Here is a 14,023-nt window from a genome sequence, read left to right as displayed (position 1 = left end):
ATTGTTTTCTTATCTGACATTTTTTTAGATTTTATAAATTTCTCACATACGACTTCTTTCTACTCTTTGGATTGCCATTTTTATAGCATTTATTTTATTTTCTATTTTGTATTTCTCTCTCATCTGTCTCTCTGTCTCTGTGTGTGTGTGTGTGTGTGTGTGTGTGTGAGAGAGAGAGAGAGAGAGAGAGAGAGAGAGAGAGAGAGAGTCCATGTACCTGCAAAGACCAGAAGTGTCATGTCCCTTGAACTAGAGTTGCGGACAGCTGTGAGCTTCACAATGTAGGTGCTAGGAGCTGAACTCAGTTCTGCAACAGTCCCAAGCACTCTTCCCCTCTGTGTTGAAATAGGAGCGGTGGCAGGGCTGCATCCCCAGCACCCCAGCTGCCTGGCTAGCTTATGTCCAAAATAACAACACACAAACTGTATTAATTTAAAGACTGCTTGGCCCATTTCTATCTAGCCTCTTCTAGGCTAATTCTCACATATTAATTTAGCCCATTTCTAATAATGTTTGTAAGCACCCCAAGGTGCGCTTACTGGGAAGATTCTAGCCTACATCCATCCTGGGTCGGAGTTGCCTGGGAGAGCAGAGCCTGGTGTCTCTGCTCCAGAGAGCAGAGCTGTCAGGTCCGGGAGAGCTGAACATGGCGTCTCTGCTCCAGAGAGCAGAGCTGTCGGGTCTAACCTCACTTCCCCTTCCTCCCAGAATTCTATTCTGTTTACTCCTCCCACCTATGTTCTAACCAATAAAATGGGCCAAGCCAGTTTCTTTATTAGCCAATGACCTTCCTCCATCACCTCTGGGCCATCTTTTCACCCCCAGTTTGCCTTGTTTTAGTTATGAAATTGGGGCTCTTACTTGAGTGCAGTTAAGTTTTCCTGAAAAGCTGCTGATGCCATCTCCCCTTTGCGTCTGTGTTGTGGATGCAGCGTGAGGAAAGGGGTCGTCATTGCTGCCTTCAGTATCTCTGTAACCTTGGAGAATGACGTAGTCTAGAAGTAACATCAGTGGACTAGGTTCCAAACATGGGAGGATGACGAAACTGCAGTGGATGTTTAAGTTTGCCAACTAGAGAAGTTTTGAGAATATCGTTTTTTTCTTTTGCTTGTTTTTAAATTTTAAATCATTGCCAATTTCACTCAATCAATATTTGTTGATTTCTATACAGGGCTAGTACTAGCTTAGCTATTGGGATAGAATGATGTAAATGTGAAACTCTTGTTAGCCTTAATGCATACATACATTATAGGAAGATATCACAAAATACATAGAAACAAAAGCAGAAAGCAGTCATGTTTTCTTTTTTTAAATTTATTTATTTCTTTATTAATTAATTAAAGATTTCTGTCTCTTCCCCACCGCCGCCTCCCCTTTCTCTCTCCCTCCCCCAATCAAGTCCCCCTCCCTCATCAGCCCAAAGAGCAATCAGGGTTCCCTGCCCTGTGGGAATTCCAAGGACCACCCACCTCCATCCAGGTCTAGTAAGGTGAGCATCCAAACTGCCTAGGCTCCCACAAAACCAACAGGTGCAGTAGGATCAAAAACCCATTGCCATTGTTCTTGGGGTCTCAGTAGTCCTCATTGTCCGCTATGTTCAGCGAGACCGGTTTTAACCCAGGCTTTTTCAGACCCAGGCCAGCTGGCCTTGGTCTGGCAGTCATGTTTTCTTTTTTTTTTAATATAATTTTTTATTGAAAAAAAAATTTCCGCCTCCTCCTCACCTCCCATTTCCCTCCCTGTCTCCCCTTTCCCCCCTCCTCCCTCTCCTCTCATGTGTGGTTCAGTGGTAGAATTCTCGCCTGCCATGTGGGAGGCCCGGGTTCGATTCCCGGCCCATGCAGAGTGGCAGTCATGTTTTCTATGCCTAAGAAATATCCTAAATTCTTAGAATGATTACAGATGTTTATAGCAAACTGTCCTAAAAGTCTGACTTTCTGAGATGACTGTACCTTCCTGCAGACGCCCTTTGTGCCTTCCTGTTCTGACATAGCTTTCCTGACTTCCTCAGTCTGATGGGGTCCCCTGAATAGTTGATTCCTCTCTGCACCAGCTGCCTTTCTCTGCTGCCATCCCCTTTGCTCACTGCTTGCTCTTCTTCCTCCGTCACAGCAGAAGACATGAGTGACTTTCTCTTATGGAAACTGGAGATAGATAGGAAGCCATCGTAAAGTTTGGATTTGTTTACTTATAGTTTTGGTTAAATACTGGTGATAGTGAAATTCTCAATCTATTTGCCATTCTCAGTTTACTGTTAAAATTTATGTATTTTAAGAAAGAATGAAACAAAGATCAGGTCATATCCACGTGTAGCTTTAGTTGTGAGCTAACTGGAAGTTATCCCTTCCTGGGATGTAAATCTCTCAGGAACCCAGGCATCAGGTCCATCCTTATTCTCACATGAAATTTCTTGATGAAATTCCAAGCCTTGGGGTCCCCATTGCAGTAACGGACTGGTGGGGTAAAATGATGACGGCAGATTAATGTCTACGCTGTTAGCATAACACAGACAATGACTAGCATGTTTTCCCATAGCTCTTTGTTCTGTAAGGCCACACAGGTCTTTTCACAACGGCTCTTTCTTACTGCATCCCCGGACACCTTTCTTCCTCTGACTTTGTTGTTTGTCCCACATTTCCTCCTCACAGGAAATGCACACACCATTCCTCCCTTCATCCCTCAAGCCCTTCTTGAATTTCCATTTTTAACTATAATTGATGTATAGAAATGTTATTTGTGGAGCTGGTGAGATGGCTTAGTGGGTAAAAGTGCTTGCTGTTAATCTTGCCATCCTGAGTTCAATCTCTGGAAGCTACATAAATGTAAAAGGAGAGAAGGAACTCCACATGCCTATCCTACGGCATATTGCCACACTACATGCATGCTTGCACATGTGTACAGATGTGTGTGCCTACACACTCATAATACATAAAATTAATATAAAAAGGAAATTTGGGGGTTTACTTTAATATTGTGTCCAGATGTTCTGCTAAAATTTTAATGAATTTACTTATTTATTGATTTGGGCACTTCATATATAAATTGTATGCCATTTAAAACTAATCAATTTTTGTCTTCCTCCCAACCTTATTCTTTCTGTATCTCGCAGCATCAGGTAGAGCCTTCACCCAGTGCTGATTAGGCAGGATGGACATATCATGGTGGTCTTTGATTGAAAGGGAAGCAAACAGTAACTTCTGAAATTTGTTAGTTCTCAGATGCAAAAATATTCATGGATCTAATAGACATTTCAGATAATCTGCATGTATTTTGGATATTTTTCAGCTACCTTTTCTTTATTTATTGTAATTGTTAATTTCCCTTTTATTTAAAATGGCTAATTTTAAGTCATATTTACAATTTAAGCATACTGCGCATGTTGCTTCTGTACTAATTAAGGCATGATGGAATCTCACCCCACATTCACTCCACAGTTAGTTCTACAGATGTTTGTTCTGCAGTCATTTGTTCTTTGGTCAGTTCCTAAAATATTAAAGGTTGTATTTAATTTTGAGGAGTAATCAAATCATCTACATTTATATTATATAATGAAGCTCTTATGATTTTGTATTAGCCATACAACATTCCTTTTAAAACTGTCTCTTGTGTTATTTTATAACCTTTTATAATATACTTTTCTGTATTGCTGTATTTTAAATATATCTCTTATACAAAACATATAATTACGATTTTTTTGTTTTTTTGTTTGTTTGATATAAGGTCTCTCTACATCTACCTGGCTGTCCTGTAACTCACTGTGTAGACCCACCGAGATTCACCTGCTTCTGCCTCCCAAGTTCTGAGACTAACGTGTGCTGTCACACCCAACACTAATTAGGATATTTTTATTTATATTTTACGTTTGCATCTTTGCAAATGTCTTTATTTCATTATCTCTTTGGTTTTCTGAGAAGAGGTCTTGCTAATGCAGCTGAGGTTGGTCTCTAATTCATAGCATCTCCCATTTAGTCCCCCAAGTACTTGAATCACAAGCCTGCACCACCACTTTTTCGAGGGGAGCGGCAGGCCACTTCCTGCCATCCTGGCTAGCTTTATCCAAAATAATTACATGGAAACTGTATTCATTTAAACACTGCCTGGCCTATTAGTTCTAGCCTCTTATTGGCTAACTCTCACATCTTAATTAACTCATTTTTAATCATCTGTGTAGTTCCACGAGACTGTGCTTACTGGCAAGATTCTAACCTATGTCTGTCTTGGGCTGGAGAATCATGGCATCTGCCTGACTCTGCTTTCTTTCTCCCAGCATTCTGTTCGGTCTACTTCGCCTATCTAAGCTGCTGTCCTATCAAAAGGCCAAAGCAGTTTCTTCATTTAACCAATGAAATCAACACAAAACAGAAGACCCTCCTACATCACACCACACCCCTAATAAGGAAGGATGTTTATAATAAATTTTGGTTGTCTAAGCTTCAACAGCAAGAAAATTGTCTTCTTTTATAATACCAAAGCTGAAAATTGGCAGCTATGGCTTACTGATGCAATCCTTCACAGTAGGCTTTTCACAGCATGCTGGTAAGTCATGGTGCACTAAGCGTGACATAGGCCAGTCCTCAGTGTAGGTATCCACAACTTCCTCCTTGCTATCCTTCTTAGAGGTCTTTATTTGTTGATCTTTCATCTTCCTTTCTTTCTGTGACTTTTCCCCCTTTCTCTTATACTGATTGCTTCCTTATTCTATGTCTTTCTACTCCATAGACTCAGGCCTTCTGGGATTAACTTTGAAATTTTATCCTTAACAAACTCTAAAGTTAATTAATACTCCTCTTTCAAATAATGCAAACATTATTGGAAGGGACTGGAGATGTTTTAATTTCCAAGCCCTTATAGTTCAGTATTTCAGTCCTGTCTCATATAACTCTATAAATTAGGCATTTTTTTCCTACTTCATATGAAAATGCCAGGTCTTTGTTTGATACCTTCTTGCACCCTATCTCATTACTGAGATTATTCCTTTCTCCCTAAAACATTATCTTTATAAACTACTATACTAGATAAAAGATGGTATCATTAATTTTTTTCAATGAAATTATAACTAAATTCAAACTCTGGGAAGCTACTTTTAGCATACATGCTTTTTATTTAACAGTTATTTTTCTGAACACTTTGAATATATGATTTTCCTGTTTTCTGTTTTGTTTACTTGTGCTTCATTGGTACCTAATTGGCCTTCTCCCTGTTTTTGCATATGTGTATGCATAGACTGTCTTAGAATGGAAATTGTCTATTGATTTTTCTTCATGTGGAATTGTACTTTCAATATTTATACAGATACAAAACTTCCCAAAATATCAATGTACTTATTTTCACATTCAACCCTTCCTATCTTCCATTCAGACCCTCCCAACTATTGTCACAGAAAGCCCTCAAATGCAACCAAGTTGATAGCATTTTTCTTTGATTGGTGTGTGTGTGTGTGTCTGTGTCTGTGTCTGTGCTCATACATGTATGTATATGTATGTACATCTGATCAGTCTATTTTTTGTGTGTGGTGTATGTAGGGTTTCAACACAGATCATTCTATACTGGGCAACTATTAAGGGGGTTATCTTTAGGAGAGGCTGAAGGTGGAAGTACTCATGTTTGGGTCTCCATTTGTTTTCACTGGTCAACATGTCTTTTTTGTGCCATATTGCTTTTATTACTATAGTTCCATACTATATCTTGAAACCTGAAATGACAATTCCTCTCTCTTTCTCTCTCTCTCTCTCTCTCTCTCTCTCTCTCTCTCTCTCTCTCTCTCTCCCTCCCCCTCTCCCTCTCTTTCTGTATTTCTTTATTTCTTTAGCTATCCAGAGTCTTGTCTTTTCTTCTGGTTCCATATGAAATGTAGGATTTTAGTTCCTATTTCTGTGATGACTGTTTTGAATATTTTGATTGGGGTTGCATTTAATATTTAAATTGCTTTGATATAATGGTCATTTTCACAACATTAATTCTACAACTCCATGATCTTAGGGTGCCTTTCCCTTTTCTTGCATCTTTTTTAATCTTTTTCTTCAAAGTGTGAAAGTCCTCATTATGGTAGTTCTTTGTGTCTTGGGGTTTACTCCACCGTATTTTGCTCTTTCATACAGTTGTAAGTGGGGGAGTGTTCCCATGCTCTGTTTCTCACTGTATTTGTTGGTGTGTAGATAGGTTACTGATCTTTGTAAGTTCATTTTGTACCCTGTGACGTCAATGAAATTGCTGCTTCTAGAAGTTTTCTGGTGGAAATATATTGAGATTTCCTGTGTATAATACCATGTCATCTGCAACATAGGGACAATGGATAGCCCTGTCTCCTTCCTGATTTTAATTGGATTACTTTGAAAATTTCTCCATTTATGGTAATTCTGGTTATGGGTTTGTCATATATAGCCTTTCTTGTGTTGGGGTATGTTACCTTCAGTCCTACACTCTCTAGGACTTTTATTATATTAGTATGTTGAATTTTGTTAAATGAACTTTATGAATCTATCGAGATAATCTTTTTATTTTTGTCTTTAAGTCAATTTATATGATTTATTGTATTTTTGTTATATTTACTGACTGTTGAACCATCCCTGCATTTTTGGAGTAAACCTTCTTAATTGTGGTGAATGATCTCTTTGATATGTGCCTGTATCCAGTTTGTTACTGTTTAGTGAGGATTTTTACATTTATATTGATGGAGCATGGGTTTTAAAACTTTCTTGTAAACAATTGATAGATGGATTTTTTTTATTTATTCAGATAGCCTATGCTTTTTGATTGGAAAGTTGATGGTACTAACATTTAGAGCTATTATTCAAATATATGTGTAGATTCCAGTCGTGTGAGTGTGTGTGTTTCCTGGTTTGTGTTTCTAGTTGTGTCTTGTATTTCATTAAATCATAACTTTGTTTGCTTCCTTTCTAGATTCTCATGTCTGTGTTGCTTTTCTTCAGTTAAAGTTTGCTCCCAGTATTTCATTCAGGGTTTTTTGGTCTACTGGATATAAATTATTTAAGGATGTTTGTGTATCATCAAAAAGTATGTATTTCTTCTTCAAGTCTGGCAGATAGTTTTGTTGGGTACTATAGTCAAGGTTAACAGTTGTGGTCTTTTAGAGCCTGAAGCACATTGCTCCAGGCTCTTCTGGCTTGCAAAGGTTCCATTAAGACATTGTCTGCTATTCTGAGGATTTTCCTTAATGTGTGACTTGTTTTTTTTCTTGAAGTCTTCAGCATGCTTTCTTTGTTCTATATATTTAATGTTTTAACTATGTGTGCTGTGTGGTGTGTTTATTTTCTGACCTTGTCTAGTTGGGGTTTTGTGAGTGGCTTGTGTGTACATAGTAATGTCTCTAGTAGCTTGGGGGAAGTTTTCGTCTCCTGCGATCTGTCTCCCTCCTCCATTCCTATAATTAGAAGATGGGATCTTTTGGTAGTGTCACACATTTCCTCCATGCTCCATTTCTGTCCTTGAATTTTCTCATAGTCTTTGATTATTTGATTTAAATCCTCTGCCTTAGAGTTGTTTCAGCACACAGTCTCTCAAGAGACTGCAGTCAGCTGACAGCTGGAGCTCCTGTCTGTGTGAAAGCCATAGGTGAGGGCCAGCTCCAGCTCCACCCTCCTTTACAGGGGTTCCCTAAGTCCTTTGGCAGTTAGCCAACAAAGCTGTTTATAATGTGGACATTTTCTGCCTCTGAGCAAGACAGCATCCAAGATAGAAGCCACATCTATAACCTCATACCCAAAGTGATACACTGTCACTTCCATTGTTTCCGCTGAAACAGAAAACACGGTCCACCCCATAATCAAAGGAAGGGAGCGACACAAGGAGCTGAAGTCAGTGTCATAACTCAAGAGCTTAGAGTTACTAACTCTAACCGTTCTGCCTAGTGTGAAAGTTACTTTTAATACTTACTTAAAACAATATTTTAATGGCATTTTTATTATTAGATTTCAAATTTTAGTTTTATCTGAAAGCAATCATGATTTATGCTAATTGCTTATACCAGTAATTATTAATATTTATGTCTGGCTTTTTGGAGAGTATATGGAAGTTCTAACATAGTTCTTTGTCTTTAGGCAATATCATATCATTTAGAGAGAAAAGGGAGTAAATTATTTTACATCAGAATATGCCTTGATTTTTGAATTGTGTGAAACACCAAATAGCATTGGGTTTAACACTATCTTTTTTGTAAAAGAATAGTTGATATATTCTATAATCAATAATAAAAATATGTAATAAATATGCATGGATACATTTTCTTAGCCAAGAGTTGAAACATCACAAAGATAAATGGAACTGATTATTTTAAGACAAAGTTTGTACTTGGTAGGCATGCTCCTTTGTAACCTCTAGCCTGAGATGTATTAACTGCCCCAGGTTATGAATAATAAAATTATATGATGAAATTTAAAATTGGTATTAATAAAACATTGTTAGCTTGGAGTATAGAAAACTTGCTCTTTTTAAATCTTTTGACAGAAATTTAAGGTTAAAATAATGTATTCTTCTAAGCTTAATGCAAGAATGGAATTAGTGACTGTTAATATCTTAGAGTAGTATCTCTATTTTGAATGCTAATTGGTCAGTCATTGAAAGAAATTAGCTTCTCAGCATATTAATTTTATATGGTGTGATTTGGTGAGAAAGAATTTTTATAGATAGTATCAGACTTTATATTTTCATATATCAGGAAAGTTTTTAAGGACATGTTTTTATTATATTAGCTTTATTAATATAAAATTCTCATATACCCATTTTATGGCTTCTGCTTTGTCATCTATTTGCATATTCCAGTCCTGTAGCACCACTGCAGTCAATTATAACATCCTCATCACTTTGTGTACAAACTGTGCACACATCCATTCCTTACCCTTCAGCTCTACCCAACTGTGAATCTCATTTCTATCTTGGTAGATTTGCCATTCTAGACATTTTAAATAAATTGAACATTGTAAAAAGGAGTCTTTTTGATATCCTTTAGTATGCCATGTTCAAAGCTCATCCATGTTATACCATTTGTCAATACTGTATCTTTTTTTATTGCCAAGTATTCCTTTACATGGATAAGCTGTAACATTTTACTCATTAATCTAATGACAGACTTTTCAGTTGTTCCTATTTTTTTTTCAGCTTTTAATAATGGTGTAATGACTTTATATATAAGCTTTTATGTAGACATGTGTTTTTGTTTCTGTTAGATACATCAGCAAAGCTTTAAGATGTTAAAAAAATAAACCAAAACACTATCTCCCTAAATATCAGTACAAATTAAATCCACATATATGAGTGTTTTTCTGCATTTATGTCTGTATACCATGTTGTGCATGCAGTGCCCATGGAGGCCAGAAGATATCAGATCCTCTGGAGCTGGAGTCACAGATGGTTATGAGCTGCCATGTGGGTGCTAAGAATTGAACCTGGGTCCTTTGCAAGTGCAGCCAGTGCTCTTAACCCCTGAATCAGCTCTCCAGCTCCACTGGTATGAATTTTAGGGCCTGGTGATCATGAAGAGTGGCCAGATTGGAAAATAGAAATCTAAAGGAAAGCATGATGTCTCTCTGTATATTTTAGAAGCCATTATTTGTTGTGGGATTTCAGTCCCTGTAGTCAATGGCTTGGGGATTACAACTCCAAGGGTGTGGTCTTGTCTGCACATGAGACATATTAAACACTTAGGGAGAGAGTATCACTCTCTCTTGCTCCCATGCTCTTTTGGGTGGTCTGAGTGGAGCAGGCAGCCTGCTCTTCACCCCCTGGACAGAACAACTGGACGAAAGCAGCTGGATCAGCAGTGGCTTCTAAATCATTCTGTATCAATGAGTGTTTGCCCCTATTTTATACCTATTTTTTTGAGAACTGTTGATAGAGGAGTGTAGCTTCTTGCTGTAGTTATTTACCTAAAAAAATTATACAATGGAAAGACTTGAGATAAAAATAAAAAGTACATTTCCAGTAAGTAAAACTATACAATACTAGGCTGTCTCGTGGGGCCCAGAATACTACCTCAGCAGAATTCCTCATTTAACACATCACAATTCAGGCAGGGACAGCTCCTGTTTTCAGTGAGGAACAAGATTTCCAATACACCTTCCAACATGAGGGGCTTTGTTTAGTATGATAATGAATGATTTTAGAAGACATAGAGAAGTCTGTTGTACTGGCTGGTTTTGTGTGTCAACTTGACACAAGCTAGAGTCATCAGAGAGGAAGGAGCCTCCATGAGAACCAGTTGTAAGGCATTTTCTTAAATAGTGATCAATGGGGTAGGGTCCAACCCATGGTGGGTGATGCCATCCCTGAGCTGGTGGTCCTGGGAAGAAACAGGCTGAGCAAGCCAGGGAAAGCAAGCCAGTAAGCAGTAGCTTTCCTTGACCTCTACATCAGCTCCTACCTCTAGATTCCTGCCCTGATGTGTTCCTTTCCTGACTTCCTTCAATGAGGAACACCAACATGGAAGTGTAAGCCACATAAACCCTTTCTCTCCAACTTGATTTTTGGTCATAGTGTTTTGTCACAGCAACAGAAACCCTAAAGAAGACATCTATATATTTATTTACTGTAAAATTCAAAGCACTTTTAATTATAGAAAAATACAAGAAAAATATGTAAGAAAAAGTCTTTACTATATAAAGTAAGAATTTATAGTGTGTATTATATACTCATACCATGGTGAACATGAATATTGAAATACTTATAAATCAATAAGTTATCCCTCATACACATAATATTATGTGCTTAAAACCTTTAATTAAATTTTAAAATGTTCTGAGATAACTGCTAAGAAATTTTGAAAAATTCTTACAATATTTAAAGTTAACATTTAAATATCTTTTTTCTTGCTGAAGCATGAAGGTTGTACTGCATTGCCATAGACACGAAAGGTTATCTCTGAGGGGACAGTCTTTCCACAAATCACTGTATATGTCTTTCAGATTTCGAGAGTGACTAGTGACTTTATTATTCACATGAACATCCTTCCAGTAGTAATATTATATGAAAGACTTCCTAGATTCATTGGCTTGCTTTCCAAAACGCTAATAGGCACTGTGTGCTAAAGTGCACAATCAGCTCTTTCACGATGAGGGTGGTACTTATGAAATACTGCACAGATCCCCAGGCAGCTCTGTTGTGTTGGCACGAACTAGTCTTTATGTTTGCTTTCCTGGATTACTCTGAAACCCATCCATCAACATGCTTAGCATGGCATGTGAGAATTGATTTAATGTTTGATGTCAGTTACTTCCTGTGAACAACTTCTGCTTGTACACTTAGCTCTAGTCAGTGTCTACTCGGTTCATTTTCTCTGTTGCTCTGTCAATGCTCCTTCCTTGCGATGCTTGTCATAATCCAGGAGTAACAGTGAACAGCTTGTTGTTTCAAAATATTTACATGAATACTTGTGCTAAATGCTGTCTTTGTAATCTACTAATTTGCATTTGTTTTGAAGGATAAGAAAAAAACTGTTATAAACCTGATGTTTATGAATGTGGCTAGTTCCTAGGAAACATGATTGGAAAGATTTGACTATCTCCTGTCCTCGCTGCGGTTGGCTTTCATCTCTCCCCACTGCCGCTGAGTGTCCCCTGTCCTCCTGACTGCAGTTGTCTGGGGTCTCAGTACACTCATTTGCATGGTTTTGGAGCAAGCTTAGTCTGGCAGGAGAGTATACAAAGGTGATGAATGCAATGGGTTAATGAAAACCTTGAAGAAAATAGAGATGACTTCTGCATCTGGTGACTGGTGCTAAAGATGTCCAGTTCTCTGGAATTGATGTCTTTGGATTTGGTGAGCCATCTAGGTAGCCGTTTCCAGTTGTGCTCTAATTAATGTGGAATGAAGACATGAGGAAAATCAGCGTGTTTTTCAGACAGTGACACATGCAGCCCTTGAACATCAGAATGGAAGCTCTTCAAAAATCTCCAGCAGTGTTTGCATCCTTCCTCCTTTTGTTTGCACATATGGATGCTTAAGGAACTTTTCTAGTTCCCTTGGAAAAATCAAAATGCAAGCAGCAAGAATCTGAAGTATATCTAACCTACTAATGTTGAATACATGTCTGACAATACTGCCCGGCACAGTGCAAACAAATATCACTCTAATAAGTAGTGCAAACATTAAAAAGAAGTTCTAATTCCAGACTTGTTAAAATTTTTCTGGCTGTTGGTGCTGCTCTGTGTGCTGTTGGGAAACAGCAATGAAAAAGGTGCTGTGATTGGTTTGAACCAGAAACATCATGATTAATTTGCCAACCAGACTTAGATGAACAAAGTTAGACAATGAAGGCAATTACTAAGTTGATAAAAAAAGCAATAAGAAATCAGGCTTACTTAGCATCTAACTTAATGTGTGTGGTGTTTTAAATATTTTCCCATCTATCCACACAAATATCCTTTAGAGATAAATATCCTTATATTTAAAAAAGTTTAGACTTTAAGCAAATGATTAAGTCATTCTCTGAAGTTAGGGTACAGCTAGAGATTGCAGTTCAGCCTCATAACATGGACATGTACACGTGTGCGCACATAAACACACACACACTTTTTCATTCTTCACTAGGAGGGATGTTGGTCACATTTTAACCGTGCCATATATCATAATTAATTGTATTCATTTAAAACCTATTCTAACCTCATCAAAAATTGACTTCCTCCAGTGATGGACTGTGTCCTAAAATGTAGGCCAAGTAAATTCCTTTGTTTTGATCAGAGTGTTTTAAGACTACGACAGAAACATGCAATTGGCAACCAGGCATGTGAGCTTCGGACCAAGGAAAAGCTAGTTAAGATGTGCCACTCAGAATGGTGCCTCTCCTGAGGACAGCTAGACAGCAAACAACTGTCTGCACAGTTGATAGTTACTGAACAAAACACACAAGAAGATGAGAACTCATATGTCTACATTCAAGTCTGCCATTACTGGAGGGCAACTGCTTATCTGAAAGAATGTCTGAGTCACTGGAGGAGAAGCTTGCGGCTTTTCAGGGATCAGGAGAGACCTCATGTAAGTCAGCTAAAGCAGGAACCCTGATACGCTCTTATATCCCCTTAGCCACAGTCCTAGAGGAAGCGAAGGGGAATAGAAGTGAACCAGCAGGGATATGTGACACCAAGGCAGGAGGAGAAGCCCTTCCTTATGGGGTGACTTAAAATTATCTGCACGCCTCCTATTGTCAGGTTCATAGTGTAACAGCTAGCAGAAGCAAAAGGCTAGTGGGCCTGATCTTAGTGTTTTAACAGCCATCTTATTCCTGATAGGAAAAGAGCATGATCATCAGCCAGAAATAAAATTTATAAAGACAAGTGACATTATAATTTTAATATTCCAAAAGAGAAACTTTGATAATATACAGTGTTTATGAGGAGATACACATGTCACATGTTTAGTAATGCATCATTGATATGTCTGGTACATAGATGTACATATTTGCAGTTCCTCCACTAAAAGAAAATATACATGCTAGGGCTGTTACACAGAGAAACACTCTCTTGGAAAAAAAAAGAAGCACACACACACATACACACATATACACATACATATACACATACACACATATACACACATATATCACATACACACATATACACACTTATATACACATACACACATATACACACATATATACACATACACACATACACACATATATACACACATATACACACACATACACAATACACAATACACACACAAACACACATACACACATGCGCACATACACACAGACATTGGACTGTCATTTTAGCTGTTATTTACAGTAGATGCATAACACACAGGTGTCCTACGAAAGTAATAGTTTTTGTTTATTTATGTTCTAGATGAATTGATTCTTCCACTCCTGTCAACATTGAGATGGGAGAAGGGGAAGAACAGTGTAGTATACTTTGGTCAAAGAGTAATAAAAATAATCATTTAAATTAAGGCAACATTTTTAATAATTCCCTCCTATTGCCCAAATTGTCTGAAATGGTTAAGGCTTATGTCTGTACTCTTGTGACCCTGAGGGTTACAACAAAGTGAGAGTAAATGGTGTCTGCTACTT

At 37.8% G+C, this 14,023-nt stretch overlaps 1 protein-coding gene and 1 non-coding gene across 2 annotated transcripts in view; both read left to right on the top strand.

Moving 5' to 3' along the window:
- Spata17 (spermatogenesis associated 17) overlaps nt 1-14,023 on the top strand; it is a 142,523-nt gene that overhangs the window by 37,241 nt on the left and 91,259 nt on the right.
- Trnag-gcc (transfer RNA glycine (anticodon GCC)) lies at nt 1,773-1,843 on the top strand. The gene has a single exon. It is a non-coding gene; the product is annotated as a tRNA-Gly (tRNA).

This window comes from Alexandromys fortis, unplaced genomic scaffold (assembly GCF_014885135.2).
Source record: "Alexandromys fortis isolate MF-2015 unplaced genomic scaffold, M_Fortis_MF-2015_v1.1 scaffold_62, whole genome shotgun sequence".
NCBI lineage: Eukaryota > Metazoa > Chordata > Mammalia > Rodentia > Cricetidae > Alexandromys > Alexandromys fortis.
This window is presented reverse-complemented; position numbering and strand designations above follow the sequence as displayed.